Here is a 22,789-nt window from a genome sequence, read left to right as displayed (position 1 = left end):
CCACAGTATGAAATGATACATTTAGGAAACAATGAATATGCTAGTCCCTCTTCATAATCCACATCCACATTATCATAATAAAAAGCTCAGAAAGAACCTGTTTAAATTTCTTTCAAACCAATATTTTCTGTTATTATGATTATTATCTGTCTATAACATTTTTTTTCATAGAACATCTATTATTACCTTATAGAACTCTAGTATGACACAGAATATGGTTTGGGAACACTTGATTAGAATATGTAAAAGGATATTAGTACAGTACAAATGAAAAGACGACAAGGATAACCCCAAAGGAGGAACCCTGGAAGAACTGCGCAGGAACTATTATTTCACCATTATTAATCATGCTTTGCTGATGCTAAGGAACTCTGAGTCACAATGTAGTTATAAGGCAATAGCACAGTGGCACTTTTTGAGGAAGTCATTTTCATTCAGATCATTGGTGTGAAGTAAAACAGCACATTTGTGCTTAAGGCAAAAAAGTGTACACTTCTATTGGCTCAGGCGCTGTGCAAGCAGTCTGTTCGTTTTGGTAGTACCTATACTAGGAGTGCTATGGTTTATTTTTAATGATATTAATTTGTGATTCTGTATTTTGAAAAGTGTATTGCCTTTAAAAAGTAAGCAATCACAAGATAATTTTGTAAATTTCGTAAAGACAGTTTCTGCCTTTTAGTTGAACAGCAGTGATATGCTGGCCAAGGCAGACTTGGAGCCAAAGACCTGGCCCAGGGTTGAGCTTTGCTTCTCGTGAGTTGCTGTGCCCTTTGGAGATCAGTTTTCTCTCTGTAAGAACAAGATTACCCACGCAGTAGTGTTTTAGATAGTGTTAAATTCTTTGTACACATAGGTATCAGTATCAAAGCTAACACTGTCAGACAATGGAAAATAAAGATTTACGAATGTGTATGAGCAAAAAATAACAATTATGGCTGCAAGTTTGAGGAGCATTCTATTCCTCTTTGCTCATGTTTCTAAGTGGGGATTTCTGCTCCACTCCCTAAAAAGGAGCTATATCTGGGGGAAAATTTCACCTTTTTTGTCATTCTCCATGTACAAATTAATTTATCTGAGCAGAGAGAAGCCAGCATCTGACTATCATTAGTCCCATTTTTCTACTATTTATGATGTTACCTGGACATCGGTACCCAGCTCTTTGCTCCCTGTACTCCTGGCTTCCTACTTCTCTCTTTCCCAAGATGGTCTCATTGGGCAGGCTGGTACTCCATAGGGTGACAGGGGAGAGGGAGGGAAATCGCAGCCGGGAGTGGATAATTTCAGTTCAGAGGAGACATTATTAGAAATCTTATTTTCTTGCTCCAAATGTAATTCACATTCTGCAATCTAGTTCTACCAGCAGTAAGGCATTTTTTATTTCCTTGCCTCCTCCTCCTCCTCTCCAGCCGGGGGAAGAAGTGTGATGGGCCCTTCAGAAAGTAACTCAAAAATGAAGAGCATCAAAAACCAGACGACAATGCTGTGATGAAAAAGACAGACCATGGCAAGTGATGGCAAGGACGTGGAAAATATGGAACTCTCACACACTACTGGCAGGAATGTAAAATGGCACAGCTGCTTTGGAAAAGACTTTGGCAATTTCTTAAAATGTTAAATATGAACTAACCATACAACCCGACAATTCCACTTCTAGGAATCCACCCAAGAAAAATAAAAGCATATGTTCATACAAAGTTATATATATGTGAAAGTTCATAGCATCCTTATTCATAATAGACCAAAACTAGAAACAATCCAAATGTCTATCAAGTGATAAACATATTAAAAAATGTTGTATATTCATACAATGGAATACTATTCAGCAATAAAAAGCAGTGGATTACTAATGTATATTGCTATATGGCTGAACCTCAAAAATATTCTGCTACATAAAAGAGGCTGATAAAAAGTCATTTTTGTGTGACACCATTGATGGGGAATGCCCAGAAAAAGCAAATTCTTCAAGATGGAAAGCATATCAGTGTTCACCGAAGGCTAAGAGTGGAAGTGCGGACTAACATTTGGGGGGAGATAGTAACGTTCTAAAGTTGGATGGTGCTGGGCCCTTGGCTCACTTGGGATGGTGCGGTGCTGATAACACCAAGGCCACGGGTTCGGATCCCATATAGGGATGGCCGGTTGGCTCACTGGCTGAATGTGGTGCTGACAACACCAAGTCAAGGGTTAAGATCCCCTTACCGGTCATCTTTTAAAAAAAAAAAAAAAAAATAATAATAATAATAAAGTTGGACGGTGCTGATAATTGCACAACCTTATATATTTACTAAAAACCATTGAATTTTACTCACGGTGGGTGTATTTTATAGCATGTAAATTAAAATTCAATAAAGGTGTTAAAAAATTGACAAAGCCACATAATAGTCTCAAAATATAACTATTAAAATACAGAAACTTTATTTGAAAATATGTTTTCAGCAATATTATAGTTCATTGGGGTGATTATTGCCCTCCGCCATATAATATACCAATAATTATACTAGAGGGTATGTACAGGCAAAAATTCTGCTAGCAGTAAAATACTGTCAGCCCATTTTGGTGCTGGCCCACCTGAAGAGAAGGACCAAGTACACTCATTATCTCAGGAGCTCCTTCAACGCCAATGGTTCTGTGAGGGTATTAAATATGGGGAAATCGTATTTTTTTAGAATTCTCCTGATTTTGATAATAAGTAGATGTATACACCCTTATAACTACTTCATATAGTCTCCATTACAGTTTATGGTACCTAACTTTTCTGAGAGGCTTTGTAAATTGTGTGGCTAATCCCTAATATCCTAACACCCCTGCTAATATTGGCTACATGAGATCTAACTGGAAATATCTCATTAAAATAACAATTTTATATCCTACAATGCCTTGAAGAATGGTACAGTACATTATCCATGAAGAATTTTTGTTTTTGTTTTTGAAACCAAAAAAAACGTTTAGATGGTCTGATTCTGTAAACTGATAACACTAAATAATACTCTTAAAGCTTAAAGGGCCATGCCCAATATATTATTTTCTCCAGGGGGCTTACTGGTAGATTTAGGGACATTAATAATGCCAGAATTATTTTTACATTCTGTAGACTGCAATAATGAACTATTACTTAAGTCCTATAGTTCTACAAGACATACAAATAGATAAACAGAGCATCTGAATGAGATAGTCAACGCAAAATTGGGAAAGCAGTTATTTAGGTTCAATTGCTATTCCTCTCATGCTCCATTGCTGCAAATTCAGGCAGAAACCTAAAATGACCATCAGAATCAACAGGTAGAACACTGACAACTAATCAGCTGCTGATAATTAAAACATTGATATTAACCAGTAAAGGTCTAACAACACCAAAGAACACCTATAAAAAGGACTGGAAGCCTCCTGAGCTCCCAAGCCAGCGTGGGGGGAAAGGCTGAGGGCCTCAGCCACAAACCCCCAAAGTCCACATCCAGCCCAGCCACTCCAAGCCACCGCCGGAAGCCCCCTGGGCTTCCCTGCCAGAATGAGTGGTGTGCCATGGGCCTCAACCATGCCCCCCTTCCTCCTCCTCCCACCCTATTCTCCTCCCCATTTCCATCTACCCCTTCCCCCCAAACAGCTCCACAATATCTTAGAATGTAAAATAATAATAGTAATAATTTTTTAAAAATTTATTGCAAATAAGCTTGACCTAACAGCTACAGATTTGAGAAAGTTCCATTATCAGCCCTGGCAATCAATATTAGGGCTGCCATAATAAAGTACCACAGACTGGATGGCTTAAACAACAGAAATTTGTTTTCTAATGATTCTGACGGCTGGAAGTACAAGACAAGGTATTATCAGGGTTGCTTTCTTCTGTGGCCTCTCTTCGTGGTTTGTAGATGGCCCTTTCCTCCCTGTGTCTTCACATGGTCTTCCCTCTGTGCATCTCTGTGCCCAAATTTCCTCTTCTTATAAAGACGACCATCATATTGGATTAGGGCCCAGATGACCTCACTTTAATTACCTCTTTAGAGACCCTACCTCCAAATACTGTCACATTCTACGGTAGAAGGGGTCAGGACTTCAACATATGACTTTGGGAGGGACACAATCCCTACTGTAATGACAGCTACAGCAGATTAGGAGAAGGTAATGGCAGCCCTGTTGACAGGAGCCAGCTGTGATCAGACTCCATTTATAGTTGGAAGACTGCATGGCAGGCCTGTTACAGGAAAGTAACAATACACTTACAACCCGGCCTGTGGCTCAATTTCACTCCTCAAGGATATGTTCATTGATAAGAATAATAACCCAGTCCTATGCTGGGACTGAAAATGGGAGCTAAAAACAGGTTTAATTGGGTCTAATAAACGTCAAAGCAGTGAGGTGAGGATTCCTTCCCAGTTCCAAACTTTCTGTGGTACTGGAGCAGCCAGCTGAAGAAGAGTTGCTATAGCTGCCTCTGCCACCTACAGCTCTCAGAGGGCAGGGTGGCTGCAGGAGTGCAGGACTGAGCCTGCTGCTGTTCTGTTCTCAGCCAGCAATTCATGAGGCCAAATAGACTTGCAGTCAGAGAACAGCAGCAGCAGCAGCTGTAGCAAAACTGCAAGAAGGTGTCATAGAAGAGACCAGCTCCACCAGGTGGCTTTTGTCTGGGTTGGAAATAAGGAAGTGGTCCACAAAATGAAGGAATGTAATTCCTTAACAAATACATTTTGTGGTATTGTGTGTGTAATCTTATCCTTTGGGATGTGGAAATGCTTAATTCTGAGAACATGGTATCACAGAAAGGGCAGGAAGAATGGAAGGAAAGACAAAGGGTTTTTAAAGGACATGCTAATAAGAATTGTGATTTTTTAGTGTGCATTGCAATTAAGGGAGGGAGATTTGCAACACAGACCTGCTTTGAATGGCATTTCCCCCATTTTAATCTCAGGATTAGGCTCTGTTACAGCCTTTTTGTCTGTCAATTTCCTGTTTTACTAAACAGCATCATCTCAGATAACTTGCACTCCCTCTCATCTTGTCTGGCCTTCACCCTCTCCTAGTTATTAAGTAACATTTACGGGTTAGGAGAGGAAGATTTTTATTTATAGATGAACCTTGACCAAAATCCACAGTCTCATCCCATGATACTGGGGTTACATCATCATTTTAATTACCCATTAACTTAACAAACATTGATTGAGCGCCTACCATTGCATGCACTGCTCTAGATCCTGAATCTACATACATGAATGAGACAGATCGGGTGCCTGCTCTTATGCAAGTTATGTTCTTGTGGGGGAAGACAATCAATTGATAAAAAATTGAATAAAAAATAATATCAACAATAATAAGTACTATGAACAATTTTGAAGAGTGATTGACATGGGGGTTAGTTCATATTGGATGACCAGGGAACGTACTCCGATAAGGTGACTTTAAGTGGACCCTAAATAACACGAATAAGCCCCAGATGCAGAGGTCTCAAGGCAGAAACATACCTAGGGTTTTCAAGGAGTAGACAAAATAATCCCTTGTGGCTGGAAGTAATGAGACCTGATGGGGGAGATCTGAGTGGTCCTGTTTGCTGTCTCTTCATTTTGCCCAGGACCCCCCGTTGGGAAAATGGAACAATTTGGTCAGGCTCCCCTCACCACAGAGCCGGTTCAGGGGTGGAGTGTGCGCGCCTGCAAGGCAGCACCAGTTTGGCTGGTTTTTACTGCCTCGGGTGCCTGCCCTGCATGGCCAGGTTTTTCCAGACCTGCACCTTCCAAAGAACGGTGTGGCCAGTTGCCTAACTTATAGACCTGCATGAAGGGGTTTGGTGACCCAGCCTGGCATGTGAAGGGTTTGTGACCCAGTCTGTGAATGGGCTTGAGGGGTCTGGAGACCCAGCCCTAGCTCAACCATCGGCCCAGTCGGTGCAGGATTACAGGCCGGTAAGAGAGCCGCGGCAACTAGCATGGTCGCCTAGCTTTACAATTGGCGTCACGAACAGGATTAAGAGCTAGACAATTGGTGCTGTGAGGATTCCAGGCCTCATAGTAGCCCTTAGCGTAGCCAGACAACCCCGAAGAATTACAGTTAGTGGGGAGAGGGGAGGGGAGGGTGCAGTTCCAGGAGCAGCAGCAGGGACAGTGGGCACAGAAAAGGAAGCACCCAGGCAAGGCATCCTAGGAGGTGAGGTGCTGGCCAAGCTTCATGGAGCTGTGGCAGATGTGCACAGTGCACCTGTCTTGCAGCAATGGCTCAGGATACCACCCAACCTCTGAGGAGCACCTCCTATCCTCCTGTCCTACCCCACTTCAACCTACAGCCTTTCTCTGCTCTTAGAGGAGAGTTTAGGGGTCACCTTATCTTTGGGTCCTGAGTTCTGCAATAGCAGAATCACTTATGCTACTGGTTGATGTTCATGCTTCCTTCTCTTTATTCCATCTCTTTCTAGACAATATTATCTTCATTATATGGGTAGCCTTGCCTTTTCCCTCTCTTCCCATTTTCCTGTTTTCTTTACTGGGTTATGAGTTCCCAATAGACAATGCTGGGATTTGTCCGAGAATCATAAAAAGGAAAAAAAAAAGTTTGATAAGCGCTTTCTTAAGGAAAAATATAACACCTTCTGATTTCTTAAGCTTAGATTATGTTAAGAGTAAAAGAAAGAATCCTAATTGACTTGAACTTACATTATCAGGGTCAGTTTAATCTAGAAAATATTGATTGAATTTCTAATTTATAATAGGCACTGAATATACAATTTCATAACTGGAAGGGTGAGTGAGTTCACATAAAAAAATACATAAAATAAAGAAGAATGGGTGTGGGGAAACATAATGAGTTTGTTTTCTTCTAATAGACAGCTGGATATATAACTCTGGAGTTTAGGGAAGATGTCAAGGGTGGAAATACAGATTTCCAAGTCAACAGTTCTATTCCAACAACCTATTAAATTCAGGTAATTATCTTAGGGTCAATCTTCTTCTACAAATTAGAAAGGACATATACTCAGAAGCTAGGAGTTAGGAGATTTCCACAGATTACAATCTACTCTTGGCCCGTTGCCTACATGCAGGTATCCATGTACAGCACCAGGCATAAAATACCTTGTTGATCTCTGAGTTAGTCCAACCCAGGACTGCTTTTCCTTCATGGTAATTACCAGGTGGTGTGACTGACATCAGTCACTTCTGTTTCTGTGGTGTTGGTCCCTCCTCCTTTTTCTGTTTGTTTTGGTTTTGTTTTGCCATTAATGCCTTTAGCTCCAGTCACCTGCAGGACATCTCTCACTCTAGGAAGTGGTCAGACGGGTAAGTCTGTGACATGGAGTCTCAGGGGAATGCACAGGTCACACCCTGTGAGCCTATCTCAAGGCAGTACCTGCTAACTTGTCTTTCTCTTTCTGAACCTATAACTTGAAGCAAGAGGCTCCAAAACACAAGTACTAAGAAACATTTTGCTTTTGAGTTCTTTCAAGGGGCTTTGATATTTTAAATGGAATAACTGAAATAGAAAAGTGGAAAACAGAATGTGATATTGTAATAATTATAGATTGGTTTTCATCCATGGTTCCTGGCTCATGCTGCTCTCTGACCTTCTCCTGCCCTCCTTTCACCTGCTCCTTTTTCTCCCTGAGGCAGGAAATTCTCTGACCTACCTTAGCTGATTGTCGGTCATAAAACCCTCATTTTAGGAGGGGCCCTGTCCATGCCCAGGAGGAAGGAATGCTGCACAGAGAGGTTGAGAAAAACCTGAACAAACGGGCCTAGCTGGTTTCCCCACCCCATCTGTTAGTGTCAGATCATACCCTTTTTTGCCCAATCACATTTCTACACAGTTGTCTGTGCATCAGTCATGCCTATATAATGAAGCTTCTATAAAAACTCAAGAGCACAGCGCTTGGTGAGCTTTGGACAGCCAAACACATGGAGTTCCTGGAGGGTGTGTGCCCAGGAGTGCATAGCAGCTCTGCACCCCTTTCCCCATACCTCACCATATGTATCTCTTCATCTGTATCCTTTGAAATAAACTGGTAAGTATAAGTAAGTGTTTTCTTGAGTTCTGTGAGCTGGTCTAGCAAACTAATCAAGCTCAAGGAAGGGGTTGTGGAAACCCTGATTGACAACTGTTTGTTCAGAATTCCAGAGGCCTCATATCTTGCAACTAGCATCTGAAGTGGGGGCAGTTTTGGGAACTGAGCCCTCAGCCTTTAGGATCTGACACTAGGTAGTGTTGGAAATGAATTAGAGGACACCCAACTGTTGTCCACCACAGAACTGCTTGATTGCTGATACGAAGAAATCCCTATACATTTGGTAACAGAAGTTTTCTGTGTTGATGGTTGTGATTGTTGCTAAGAGTACAGGGAAAAACACCTTGTGTGTGTGTGTGTTTCCTAACACAGAGGAATACATTTTAGATTGCTAATATAAAGTACTGTAATACTATGGAAATATCTAAAAGTCTTACATTTAACTGATGTATCCTATATTCATCGCACATTGAATAAACAAATAAACCTGAACACGGAACCCAGAGAAAACCTGCAAAGTTTTACATTAGACAGCCACCCTCAAATAGAAAATGAAAATGAAATGTGAGGCTGTTGTTTGAGCTGCTTTGGCAGCTCTCAATGGCCAGAGTAGCCATATGGGATCAGGAGTCCTGCGGAATATGTCTTTCCAAGCATTAAAACACTCACCAAGAGGAGGGATCAAAGATCTAGGGTCACTCACAAACACGCACTAACAGCTGCAGGTACCTTTCAATGTGCTCAGAGCTCTCCCACATTTTAGTGCTTTGGGCAGGCTAGTTTCCTGGCAGGAGCCCTTCTCACCTTCTAAAGAAGCCCTTTAAGAATAAATAGTCAAAGCTTTTCAACATCTATTTAATGCTAAATAGCAAGAGAAGTTGATTGAAGAGTTGTCAGGGACCTTAAAGGGAGAAAACTAGCAACAGAGGAGCCTGGAGTTCTATGTTATAATGGTGCATAAACCCCATTCTGAATGTGCTGCCCATCAGCAAAACGGAACCACCACCAATGGTAATCGACTCTAAAACTGACCAATGCATTCAAAGTGCACTGACCTCTACAAAGTTGAATCTGAATATGTCTTATCCTAAATCTACCATCATTTAGGTACCATACTGTGAAATTTCTAGTGTTCAACACAGTATTGATGGGCACTGAAAAGTAATTTAAGCAAGGGGAAATTACAATTCAAATATGGGCATCATAAAGTTGGACATTAAATGCTTATTAATTAAAACTGTCTTTGGAAATTATTGGCAGTAAAATTTTAATAACTTGTACAATATTAATATTGAGTAAAATTAATCTGCTAATAAAGTTAGTATATTGAGTGATCTTACATGAAAGAATGTAAAAAATTTAGTTACAAAATATATTTATGGCACCACATAATATAAGAAGATTATAAGAAAGAGTATGATGGAGAAAGGAATAGAGAAAATAATCTGATGAATGGCTCTGGATTTAATTCATTCTGAAAGTATGACTTGAACTACCATAAGTCATAATAGTATCCTGTAGAGATTATGTCGAATTCTCTTGGTGAAGTGGGTTTCTAGAAATAGCCTTTTAATATTAAGGAAAAAAACAAAAACAAAAACATGAGTCCTGGTTCTATAACCTACCCAAATAGGAAGTTAGAATTAAATGAGAGCTTAGAGATGAAAAAAAATAAGGCCCAGAGAATCTGAATGACTTTCTCCAGGTCACACAGGGAACCATGCTGAGCAGAGACTTGAAAACAAGTCTTGACAGGTGCCTAGTTAACCTTTAGTGGTGCCAGACTGCCTGTAATAAATTAAATCATTCCACTTTGTCTCCATTCAGAGAATGCTTGTTTTACAGACACCTGGGTTGAAACCTTCTCTCTTAAGGTGATAATTAGCTTTTTTCATGCCCACCCCTACCCATCCGCACATATTGCTTATTTGCTTTAGCTTCTCTGCCAATTTAGAGTTCTTTTGATGAGAACTTCCTCCCGACACTCATACAAAGCAGGACAGTAGATTTTACATTAGACAGCCCCCCTCAAGTAGGAAATGAAAATGAAATGTTAGGCTGTTATTTGACTTGCTTGGGCAGAGTTTTTGTTTGTTTGTTTGTTTGTTTGTTTGTTTGTTTGTTTGTTTTTGAAGATTTTTTTTTTATTTCATTGTTCTTACTCTTGAATAGAAGGAGTACTTTAGGAGAATATACGTATAATTATGTTTTAAAAAAGAATCATTATCATTGTGATCTAGATCTGGATGTTCTCAGTTAAGGTTTGACATTTATGTCTAGTTTTTTTTTTTAATTGTGGCATTGTGGCAGGTATCAATGAGAAAGGAAAACAATGACATACACTTTATTTCAGTTTAGGTAGGTCAGTGTGAGTGCGTGAAGGGAAAGATACATTAATCAAGTTTATCCACTGGCATATTTTAAAAGAGTGAACCATCCTTCCTTTAAAAACTCAAAAATTTTGTTTCAAAATATAATGTTTGGGAACTGAGTGCCGATGCCTTAGTTATATACTAAATGTTTCATTTCTGATTTTTAGCCAGTAAAATTTCAGATTTTTACAGTTAGGAAAATTAGCCAGCCACAATATATCCCAGTGTTTGTGATATTACTGACATTATTTTTACGTTAAAATTTTTTACTTCAACCATGCATAATTCACAATACATATATTGTATGCTCATAATCATCTCTAAAATTGTCTTAGTTGACAATTGGCTTAACTTTTAAAACCCGAATATTATATAATCTTAAAATTATTTTTGAGACTTAAGTAGAAAATTTAAATAGATGGAAATACATGGGTTCTCTATGGCATATAATATTCCAGAGAGTGCTGCTTGGGCCAGCAATGAGATACCCCCCTACCCCACTCACCTCTACATGGGAGATAACGTGTTTCTCTGTGCCTTCCTCTCTTTTCCTACACCCAGTGTTGAGTGAATTGCTGATGCTTCCAAATGAGTAAGTACCAGTTAGAACATTAAATTATTTGAATGGATGTTTTGCAACAGCATTCTAAATTTTAAAAAATAAGAAAGTAGATGTTTAGAACTGACATACAAAAAACCAAACAAAAAAGGAATCAGAAATCCCAAAGATGATATCAGATAAACAATTATTTGTAAATATTTAAAAATTCTATCATACAATTTTAGGATTAAAAAGATCCTTAAATTTCAATTTCAATATAAAATACCTGATGCTTAACTTTCCTTCACTTCACCTCCCTAGGGTTCAAAAACTTCTGATGATGGGAATGTACTACGCAGGCCACCCAATTCTCTGTATATAAGATAGCTCTTTTTCCCTCATAATATCTTCCCTGGTGATAGTTCTACTTAAGTTTTGATATTTCTCTAAATGTGGTTTTACTGTGTGTTCTCTGAGCTGAGTGCTACTTCTTGTTAAATATGCCTGCAGTATACGCACACACACACACACACACACACACACACACACACTCTCTCTCTCTCTGAAAGAATTTGGGTATTTTTTGAACTAAAGTGGACATATTTCTTGGAGTAAAGAGCAAAATAATGGAAGCCATGCAGAGATAAAAGCTTTTTCAAAGTTGGCACTTAGTCGACATTATTCTGTTATGGCAGTCCTAGCTGACTAAGACAGCCACTCACAGAATGGGAGAAAATATTTCCAAATTATATATCTGATAAGAGATTAATATCCATAATTTACACATATATTTTAAAAACTGGCAACTCAACAACAAAGAAACAAACAACCCAATTTAAAAATGGGCAAAGGACTTGAATGGACATTTTTCCAAAGAAGACATACAAATGACCAATAAGCATATGACAAGAAGGTCAACATCAGTAATCATTAGGGAAATGTAAATCAAAACTACATTGAAATACCACTTCACACCCATTAGGATAGCTATTATAAAAAGAAAAGAAAGAAAATAAGTGCTAGCAATTATGTGGAGAAACAGGAACCCTGGTGTATTGCTGGTGGGAATGTGAAATGGTATAGCCACTGAGGAAAACAGTATGGCAGTCCCTCAGAAGATTAAACATAGAATTACTAAATTATCCAGCGATTCCACTTCTAAGTGAATACCCAAAAGAATTAAAGCAGGGACTCAAACAGATATTTGCATACCCATGTTCATAAACAGCATTATTCACGGTAGCCAAAAGATGGGAACAGCTCAAGTGTTCAAAGTGAATGAATAGATAAACAAAATGTGATATTTCCGTACAATGAAATACTATTCAGACTTAAAAAGGAATGAAAGTTTGACACATGCTACCATGTAGATGAACCTTGAAGACATTATACTCAATGAAACAGGCCAGACACAAAAGAACAAATATTGTATGATTCCACTTACATGAGGTGCTTAGAGTAGTCAATCTCATAAAGACAGAAAATAGGATGGTGGTTGTCAGGGGGTAGGGGGAGTTATTGTTTAATAGGTACAGAGTTTCAGTGTGGGGAGATGACAAATTTGTGGAGGTGGATGGTTTGATGGTGGTGATGGCTGCATAACAATATGAAGGTACTTAATGCAGTAAACTGTACATGTAAAAATGATTAAAATGATAAATTTTATATTATGTATATTTTATAATAAAAATCATAAAAATCAATATATATAGGTAAATATCTAGTAATATTCTCTTTTAAATCTTATAATATCAGATAATGACCAGTAAAGAATGAAAATTAGCTCTTATATAATATCAATTTATTAAAATTGAAGGATAAAGATGAGTTCTAAAAATGTTTGACACCCACAATTATTTGAATAGAAGACTGATCCTTTCCTCACACCCTTCGATTTCTTTAACCTCTAAATACCTTAGCCATTTCAATACATGACTTTCTGCCATATTTTTACACATGTTAAGTGAGAAATATTTCTTAGGATCAGTTAGTGGCCCATTTGCTATTTCTAGACACTTTTTCTATTACAAGGGTCTTTACTCTGCTCAAAACAAATCTCTTACAATGTAATTGGATCACATTTCTTCTTGTTCAATCTCTGGTGAATTTGTTGTATTTGATTTATTAAAGAAAACTTCATTTCCAAAAATTTTTTAAGTGTGGTTATTAAACGATCTTTAGGGAAGCAATCACTTTGTCTTAGATGTACATACCTTCATTTTCTTCACAGGGCAAGAAATCATGGCTGGAGTACAGCCAAACAATTCCTGAGATCAAAGCTTTTCTATTAGGAGCTTTGGCTAGACTGCAGTCACAGTGGTTTGGGTAAATCCTTGTGAAGTTACTGAAACAACGAGGACCATCTGCTTTGAATCAACACTCACACCCTAGTGGGGAGCTGTGTATATTGGTTATATTAAATTAAGGTATAGGTTTAGCTTTCTGTGACCAATCTGTTTTATATTCAATTATAACTTGCCTTCTTGATGTGCTATTTCCTTAATGAATAAAAGATTCAGAATGGTACAGTTGTGAAATTTAAAAAAATTTTTTTATAAGTTTTACTTTCATAATGCTCCATCAAGAAACACGAGGGTACTTCAAAAAGTTCATGGAAAAAATAGAATTAAAAGATAATACCAGGCCCAGCCCCGCAGCTCACTTGGGAGAGTGCAGCACTGGGAACGCCGAGGCCGCAGGTTCGGATCTTATGTAGGGATGGCCCGTGAGCTCACTGGCTGAGTGTGGTGCAGACCACACCATGCCAAGGGTTGTGATCCCCTTACCGGTCAAAAAAAAAAAAGATAATACCAATCTTTCCTTAAACTTTTTGAAGTATCCTTGTATATCTAATAGGAGCAAATAATCTCATTATATCTAAAATAAACTACATCTATATCTATCTATAGAACTAGGATGCAGTTGCCTTCTGGTCAAATATATGCATTATCTGGAAACTAAAATAAATATTCAGTGCGACACCAGAGGTCAACCCTTTTCTGTTCTTATCTAGTTCCTTACTCTGTCAAGTAAGTATATTATGCTCAAATTTACAAAAGAAAGGACATAATAAAATCAGTATCATTTATAGGCAAGTTCTTATTCTGATTCATGAGTAATATCATAAAACATTTCATAAATATATTTTTTAGCAAGAAGATAATTCTAATTAGTACATGGGTTATCAGCATTTGTTTTTCTTAGTGTAAATCTTTCTCTTTTATCATCTTTTCAATTCAATAAAAATTGACTTAATAAGTAGAATTGGCCAAAATTTGTGAAAAATAAACTCATGGCTTTGACAGATAGAATGGCATCTTTGCTTTCTGGCTTCAAATTTATGTGGCATGCTCTGTAGTGTTAGAGAGTTTCCCTGGTGCCTGAGATTTGAATGGAAATTTCCACATCATGAAGAGACAGACACAGAGGCAGAGACAGCTGGAGGGGACAAGGTTGGCCGGAGATTGTCACTTCCTAGCCTTGTCATCTCGGATGTCAGCTGTATTGCCTGGTGTTACATCTTTAAAACAAATCATGATTATTTCTATAACACTTAGGAAAGTTACGTTGACTAAAGGAGAAAAAGATTCACAGAATTAACTGGGAACTACTACAATTTAATCATCTGTTCACACAGGATCCGGACAAAGCACAGGAGATAAGAAAATGCATAGTCAAGTCAGGACAGCCCCCACTCACAGCTTTCAGGGAGCTTCCAAATTTGTGATCCTGAAGTGCAAGGCTCATCCTGGTTCCCTTTCCTGAGCACCCCCTCATCTCATATCCTACCACTCCCCTAGCCTGCTGGGCTCTGTGCTCTTCCTCAGACATACTAAGCACACTTCTCTCTCGGGACTTCTGAAGTGCTGTTTCCTTGGCTAAGAGATTTAACTTCAGATATTATCCTCACTTCATTCAGATCTCCACTCAAATACCATCTCTTCACTAAGGCCTTCTGGCAACAACTGTCTACATTTGGAGACTTCTCATTATGATAGAGGTCTTCTCTCAGCCTGCTTCACTTACCTCCATAATACTTATCCTAACTGAGTACATCAGAAATCTATTTGTTCTCTGATTTCTTGTTTGTCTCCTCCACTAGAATATAAACACGAGGGCAGGAACATTGTTTCGTTGATGCTGTGTTCCCATGGATTTAGAATAGTGCCTGGGACATAGAAGATAATAAATATTTGTTTGGGCGAATGAATGAAGAAATAATTCCTGTGGGGGAGAGACAGGCATGTCACAAATTACCACATGGAAGCACAGAGTCCAAGTCCTCCTGGGGAGGGGGCAAAAGGAAAGACTTCCCAGACAAAGGACATTCGAGAGGGATCTTGAAGATAAAGAGATTGGTGCTAGGAGGAAAAGGAGAAAAGGGCATTGCATTTTAGGAGGGGAACCAACATGTGCAAAGGCATGAAGTTCCAACACCATTATGTTCAAGGAAAGGTAGGAAGTTTGGTGAGAATGGAAACATAGAGTGGGCCAAACTATAAAATGCTTCCTACACTGTGTGTTAGCCAGTGGAGAAATTACACCCAGCAGGCACCTGAATCCCTCTAGGAAATTTGGGGTCCTGGAACACTCAAGCAGGGTAATTTGAGGAGCTTTGTAAATAGCCTTTTGTAATTAACAAAGGCTATTTACAAAGGTGGGTCCGGGTTTAAAAAAATCAAGAATGGACAATGTCACCCCCCGAGAGAGTCTTTGCCAGCCTTGATCTGAAGGAGACATAGAAGAACAGCAGAACCCAGAGAGGGCAACCAGCACGGAAATAGCCTACCCTAGGGACCTGGTCCAGAAGAAGCTGGGGAACTTGTACCTAGACCTTGCGTTCTCCCAGGCCCCATTGCCTCTTGCTGCTTCCCATTAGCTGAACCTAACTGGAAGCCCAAGATGAGAGATTTTTGCTGATGTAGTCCCGAGGCTTCCTGGGCCACAGAGCAGGACAGAGAGAAAATTCCAAGGGACAAGAAGAAGATATTCTGCACAGGAGAACTCTCTTTAGTGGGAAATGTGCTTCAATTAGCACCTTGAGATGGATGATGAGTCCCAAAAGTCATGTGCAGGCAACCAAAAACACTCAACACTAAATGCCTCCCAAGCTGCAGTGAGAGAAACTTTGTGTTGCTCTGGAGAAGGAGACGAAGGAAGAATGTGAGGAGAGAGAAGAGAAAAGCAATGGTGAGAACCGCTAGGTCTAGCATACACAGTGTAGCTTCCCCCTAAGAAAGAACCACAGGCCTTCTTACTTCTGCACAGCTCTGAGCAGACACATTGTTTGTGTGAGTAGGTCATTTATTTATTTTGTTGTGGAAACTCATCAAGGAACTAGGACTCATGTATGGGACAACTTGGTGGTACTCAGAAGTAGCCCTTGCTGTAATGCAAATGTGCAGGCAGAACAGGCCCTGAAATTCCCATAAATCTTTCAGGGTTATTAGTCTTCCACAGGCTGTGAAATTGCCAGAGTTTACTCAATTTTACTTAGATCTCGCAGTTCCAAAGAGCTGTGGATTACCATTATTAAAAAGTTTGGAATTTGTTCTTCAAGCAATGATCAAAATATGGAGGCATTTACGTAGAGGGTTGTCACTGTGGCCATGTAGGAGGAAGGCCCGAGTGGGAAGAAGCTGAGGGCAGAGCAGCCACTTCAGAGGCTGTGGAAATAGTTCGGGCAAGAAAGACAACACCGTCACCTACGACAAGGCCGGTGAGGTTACTCTTGGATCTTCCTGGACATGTATATGAACATCATCCTGAATAAAATCACTTAACACCCACATGACATCACAGCTTCTTAGTCCTTACGCTATGTCATCTAACATCAGTCATTTGTTCAGTTGCCACTAATAACTTCTTCTGTGCATTTTCTGAGTTTATTTTCCCCTCTCTCTCCTTCAGTTTATTATAAATAGGGGTAACAACTTCTCTTTTTTCTCTCCCATGCAGTGTGACACTGTGGTTCATCTATATCCCCGTTTTCATATGCACTCCTTACCATCTGTTGTTTTTGTGAATTAATCATCCCAACCAGGGAATGATGGTTTCACCTCACTAGTTATACATTCCTTCAAGATTCTGTTATGTTACTTTGGAAGACAAAAGATAATCTTTTTTTGTTTTTGCTAAATGACATTCCTTTTCTTTAGAGAAAAAATACTTGAAGAAAACAAATTCTGATGTTTTCTTTAGAATGTTCCTTTTAACTTTCAACTAAGACAGACATAATTAGGGCACTGGGCTATAACATGGTAAATTTGAGCATTTTGAAAAAGCCAAAGATTTCATAACACAATCAACATGACCAAAATTTATTGTATATAACTACCCCCTGTCCCACATGTTCATCTGAAAAGGCATGACTTAAAAGGAATGTCAAGATTTAAAAGGCCATTGTCCTTGTTATAGACAATAATTTCCTACAATTCAACAGTCCTTTTTCCTGTAATTTTCGTTTTTGGAAAAACCATGATTTCCATGAGATATGACATTTGCTTATGGCACTGTTTTTGTAAAAATCGTCACACATGAGCCCTTTTCTAATACTTTTATAAGGACAAAGTAATAAATTAATCCTTGGATAAAATTCACTCGTAAACACTGTCACATTTATCATCTCAAAAAAAGAAACACACTTTCATGTACTTAAATACCTATGGCTAAAAGAATGCTTACTTTAATAAATAGCATGATCCATCGAGAATTTTTCCTTATTTTTGATATAACTAGTTAAAATACTTTTGGAATTTCTTCCATGGTGCACTGCAAACACATTGAACAAAATCCCAATGTACAAAATTGTATTCTTTGCATAGATGCCATGCTCACACACAGATAAATGACATATTTTGGGAATACATGCACCAGGGTTGCTTGAATGACTCAATTGCTTCTAAGTAGTTTAGAAAACAGTAAAACCCCATACTGGTCAGCCAATATAAAAATTTTAAAAAACAAGGAAGCCGCTACTGCTGCTAGAGGCTGTTGCTGCCAGTATCCCCAGGACCTTCCAAGAGGCCACCGCCACCGCCAGACCTGTCAGCTGCTGGACCTGTGAACTGCTGCTGCTGTTGCTGAGGACTGAGCTCATTTTGTCTGCCAGTGGCTCCAAGGATCTTTCTCAATTATCTAGCATGGACTGTGTGTGATGGGTCTGGTGACCCAGCCTGGCATGTGAAGGTCAGGTGACTCAGGCTGTACAGTGGGTTTGAAGGGTCTGAGCCCTAGCTCTGACAATACAAATGGAAACTTAGTATGACTAAAATAACAAAGCATTTTGGCTTTAGTTATGATTTGCTTTACTTGACAACTGGTGTAGTTGTGTAGATTTACAATCGGCTAGTATATAATACATTTTCAACATAATATTTTCGCATATGACCCCCACGTAATACAACATAGAGCCCATAAATTAACTTTGATAGATGTATTAATGAGGGTTCTCCAAAGAAGTAGAAACAATACAATATATGTGAGTGAACGTAGGAGGGTACTTCAAAAAGCTCCTAGCAAAATAGACTTAAAAGAGAATACAAATATTTCCATGAACTTTTTGAAGACCCATATATATGTACACACACACACACACACACACACACACACACACACACACACACACACACACACACACACCTCTGAATACAGCCTGGACAAGTGGAAATTTATACCCAAGGAACAGTGTGAGGGTCAGTGGATGGAAAGTACCAAAAGGAAACATCAGGGGTTAAGGGGATTCTGACTAAATCAACCTAACAGGATTCTTGTTGAACACAGGCCAGGGTAATCAGACATCACCTGGGGGATACTGGAGGATGAGGAACCTGATCAGATATTGAAGATAATAACCAAATATCTGGGTGGTGGGGTGGGAGATTATTGCTAAACTGACAGCTGGATTTCTTGCTCAAACAGGATTTTACAAGGAAGTTCACAGGTGGGCTTAAGAGAAGGTTTAGGAGGCTGACTGAAATTTGGCCAAACAACAAATCTTTGTCAATGGACAAAGTGGACTTTTTAACTCAAATATCCTGTGGCCTAGACCTAGGTACAATTGTTTCATATATCTTGACAGGAGAATACAATATGCTATGCTCACTTTGGAGGAAATTATAACGTGAAAGCATTAAGTAGTTCAATAGTAAAAACAATGCAACAAAATCACTCAGTTCTTGCAGCCACAGATGCATTAACACTAAAAATCAGACATGTAGTTCTGCCTTAGAAGGTTGTTTTCATAGTGTAGTCCAGTGAGCTTGTTAGAAATGCAAATTCATGTGCCCACTCAGACCTGTTAGATCAGAATTTCTGAGGATAGGGCCCAGCAATCAGGGTCTTAAATTCTCCATGTGATTATTATGCACCTTAGAGCTCAAGAATGACTGCCTCAGCAGGTATTTTTTGTTATGCTTCACACTCAATCTGGAGGTGACACTTTCCCCTTTCCCATCCACAAAAAGCATGGTATAAGCTCATTCCACCAAAATAATCCAAACCGAACACAGAAGCATTAAAAAGCATGCCTGAAATACAGCATAGTGTACAGCAGCAGTTCTCAAAGTGTGGTCCCCAGTCCAGTTGCATCAGCATCCACTGACACCCAGCAGGCTGTGATCTAAGGAGCTTTCCAGGTGATCTTGATGTAGTTAAACTTTGAGAACTACTGGTGCAGAGGATAAATCAAGAGTTTTGGCATGAGACCTGTAATTAAATCCAAAACTAGGTGACCTTGAGCAACACCTATAAATTTCTGTTGTGTTTCCCCAACTATAAATAGAAATATGATTGTTCATTCATTCATTCAACAAATATTTATTAGGCATCTACTTTGTTAGGGTAAAAGGCTAAGCTACCATTAAAAACAGCCGCAATAATGCAAAGACTCAAACAAAAAACTTACTTCTCTTCATGTAATAGTTGCAAGCTGTGAGCTGTCTTTGTTGGTGAAGCAGCTCTATTTCAGGAAGCCAGTCGTACTCAAGAACAGATTCCTTCCCCTCGGGCACTGTTGACATCTGCCTGGCTGAAGCTAGGTTGTTGGAGGGAGAGGGAATGAGTACCTGGAGAATGCACAGACTCTTTTGTAATGTCTTGGCCCAGAGTGGCACAAATCACCACTGCTCACATTTCACTGATGAACATTTAGTCATTAGGCCAAACTTCACTGTGCAGGTTCCTGGGAAACATAGCCTGGTTCTGAACCACCAGAAACGAAAATTTTGTTTCACGTCTAGCAATCTTCACTAAGCCACAGAGAGTGTCAAGTCCCTACTCTGGCTCTGGAGATACAGCAGAGAGAGTCAAAGAGAAACAAAGTGCCTGTTGCACAAAGGTCGCATTCTACTGCGGTGAGACTCACAAACATGCACGGCATCATTTCACATAGTGATGAAAGCTATGAAGAAAATAAAAGAGGCACAGGATGAAGAATGACTGGGGCTGGGATGAGAAGGAAAACCTCTCTGAGGAGTTGGTGTTTCAGATGAGAGTAAGTGGGAATAATGGACAGAAAAATGTAAACTCCATAGCATGTATTATGCTGTTTATCTACCGGATTCTGAGTAATAAAACTCAGGAGAGCATATACGCATAATTAGAGAAAGAAACCTTCCTGAATTATATAAAACCCAAACCAGGTATTCTACCTACGCTACTGCATGTTGGGGCCCAGAACACAATATTCCAGAGTGATGGCTTCAGAAGCAGCCTCAAGAAAAGCAGTTTTCCTCTGACCTTCTTCTGCACTCCTGTCTCTCAACCTCATTCTCCTCTGAGTCAAACGAAAGAGACTAGAATCCTCCTTCTCCAAGAGTCATAGATATACTCTAATCTTCCCTCCTGCCTCTCTGTCTTGGAGCAGGCCATGAAGAAATTCTGTGACCTACCTTGTCTGACTGTAGGTCATAAGACCCCCATTCCGGGAAGGGTCCTGCCACATACCCTGGAAGAATGAATGCTACACAGAGAGACCAAGAAGAATCTGAGTAAACAGGCCTTGCTGGGTTTCCCCACTCAGTCTATTAGCATTAGGTCATACATTTCTTGTCCAATCATATTTCTTCATGGCTGTGCCTACATCATAGAACCTAAGTATAAATATGGGCAATTTTCTCCATATCTTTGGGTCTTCATTCTGAAGGCTCCCATGTCACATAAAACAATGATATAATAAAATTTGCTATGCCTTTTCTTCATATTAATGGGTGATTTTTCAGAGAATCTTCAGGAGGTTGAAGGGGATGTCTTCCCTTGGCCCCTACATGTGGAAGCTAGATATTCTTAGAGAGCAAGTGGAATCTATAAGCAAGCACTTGAGGTTGACAAAAGATTCTTTGCTTGGCCAAATTTTAGTCAGGCTTTTGAATCTTCTGCTAGGCCCATCTGTGCATTTCCTCGTAATGTTTTAGCAAAGAACCCTGCTAAATAAGTTTAGCAAGAACCCTCTACCATTGATATCTGATCAGTTTCTTCTTCCTCCAATATCCCCCAGGTGATATCTGATCACCCTAACCTGTATTAAACAATAATCCTGTTAGGTAGGCTTAGCCGGAATCCCCCTGATATTTCCTCTTAGTAATTTTCCATCCACTGACCCCCACACTGTTCATTGGCTGTCAATTCCCCACTTGCCCATGCTGTATTCGGAGTTGAGTCCAATCTGCCTCCCCAGCTGCAAGAAACCTTACAGTGAATGGTCCCTATACCTATCAGGATGGTGCTAAATAAAGTCTTCCTTACCATACTTGAACAAATATCATTGAATTATTTTTTCTTTAACAGTGTTCAGCTACAAGGAAGCAGCAGGTATTTGGCACAGACACACATGAGGCACAAACCAGGAAGAGAGTCAACAGAACCTACCAACAAGAGAAGAACAAAAATCTACAACAGATAAATCTAGCTGGCTAAAGTTTGCACTAGTTCTAAATGAAGAAAGATCAAAATCTAATTTAAGAAAGACCATTTAAGTATATTAATATATGTTATGCATAATTTGTTGCATAAAATTATGCACACTTGAACTGCAAACTACACAATTATAATTCCATAGTAATCTTTCTCATTAAATCATTTCCATTGTCTATATTTATAAAGTGGCAGGTTGAAGAACCCTCCTAATTTAATTATAATTATAGTTTTATTATAAATAATAAAAATTACATCAACCTTGAGAGATTACCTCTGTAAGGGAAGTGTAATGGGAAGTGGGGAAGGGAAGAAGAGGTGCAGAGAATGTGGGGAAGTGAATGCCATCGTCTCATAAAGCAGGAATCAAGAGAGACTGTCTCTGCTTGATGGAATAGGAAATATAGGCTTATGTACACTTTTGTAAAGATAGAAAATGTAGTAAAAGAAATACATTCAAAGTCATAAAAAATAGGTGAGCAGCAATAGTGAACTAAGTGAACATTATCTGTATCCATCACTGGGAGAGGATGACAATGTCTAAACATGATAATTAATAAACAGCGGTTAACATAATTTTAGAGTAAGGATATAAGCACCACAAGAATTTAAAAAAAGGAATGATTAAAAGTGGTGTCCCTTGGGGAGAGTGGACCAGGAGGTGAGAAAGGATGAGTGAAGAAACTGTTGATTTTGTTATCAGTCCTGCAGCAAGATCTGATTTTTATTGAGCAAGACACATACGATACTTTGTCATAATTTAAGAACGTAAATTAAAAATAACCTTTCTAGGTATTATTATAAATATCTTAATAAGGTGGGGCCTCAGGTGAATTGTAAGCACTGTTCTGATGTTTAGAGTAAACAGGAGGTAAACAGTAATGGCACTAATTAACATGCTGCCCATGGACAGCCAGTATCAGAATTGCTTGACGCATGTGTCACAATTTAAAATTCCTGGGCTCAACTCAGAACTAGGAACTCTGA

The sequence above is a fragment of the Cynocephalus volans genome, chromosome 15 (assembly GCF_027409185.1).
Source record: "Cynocephalus volans isolate mCynVol1 chromosome 15, mCynVol1.pri, whole genome shotgun sequence".
NCBI lineage: Eukaryota > Metazoa > Chordata > Mammalia > Dermoptera > Cynocephalidae > Cynocephalus > Cynocephalus volans.
Note: the sequence above shows the minus strand (reverse complement) of the source record.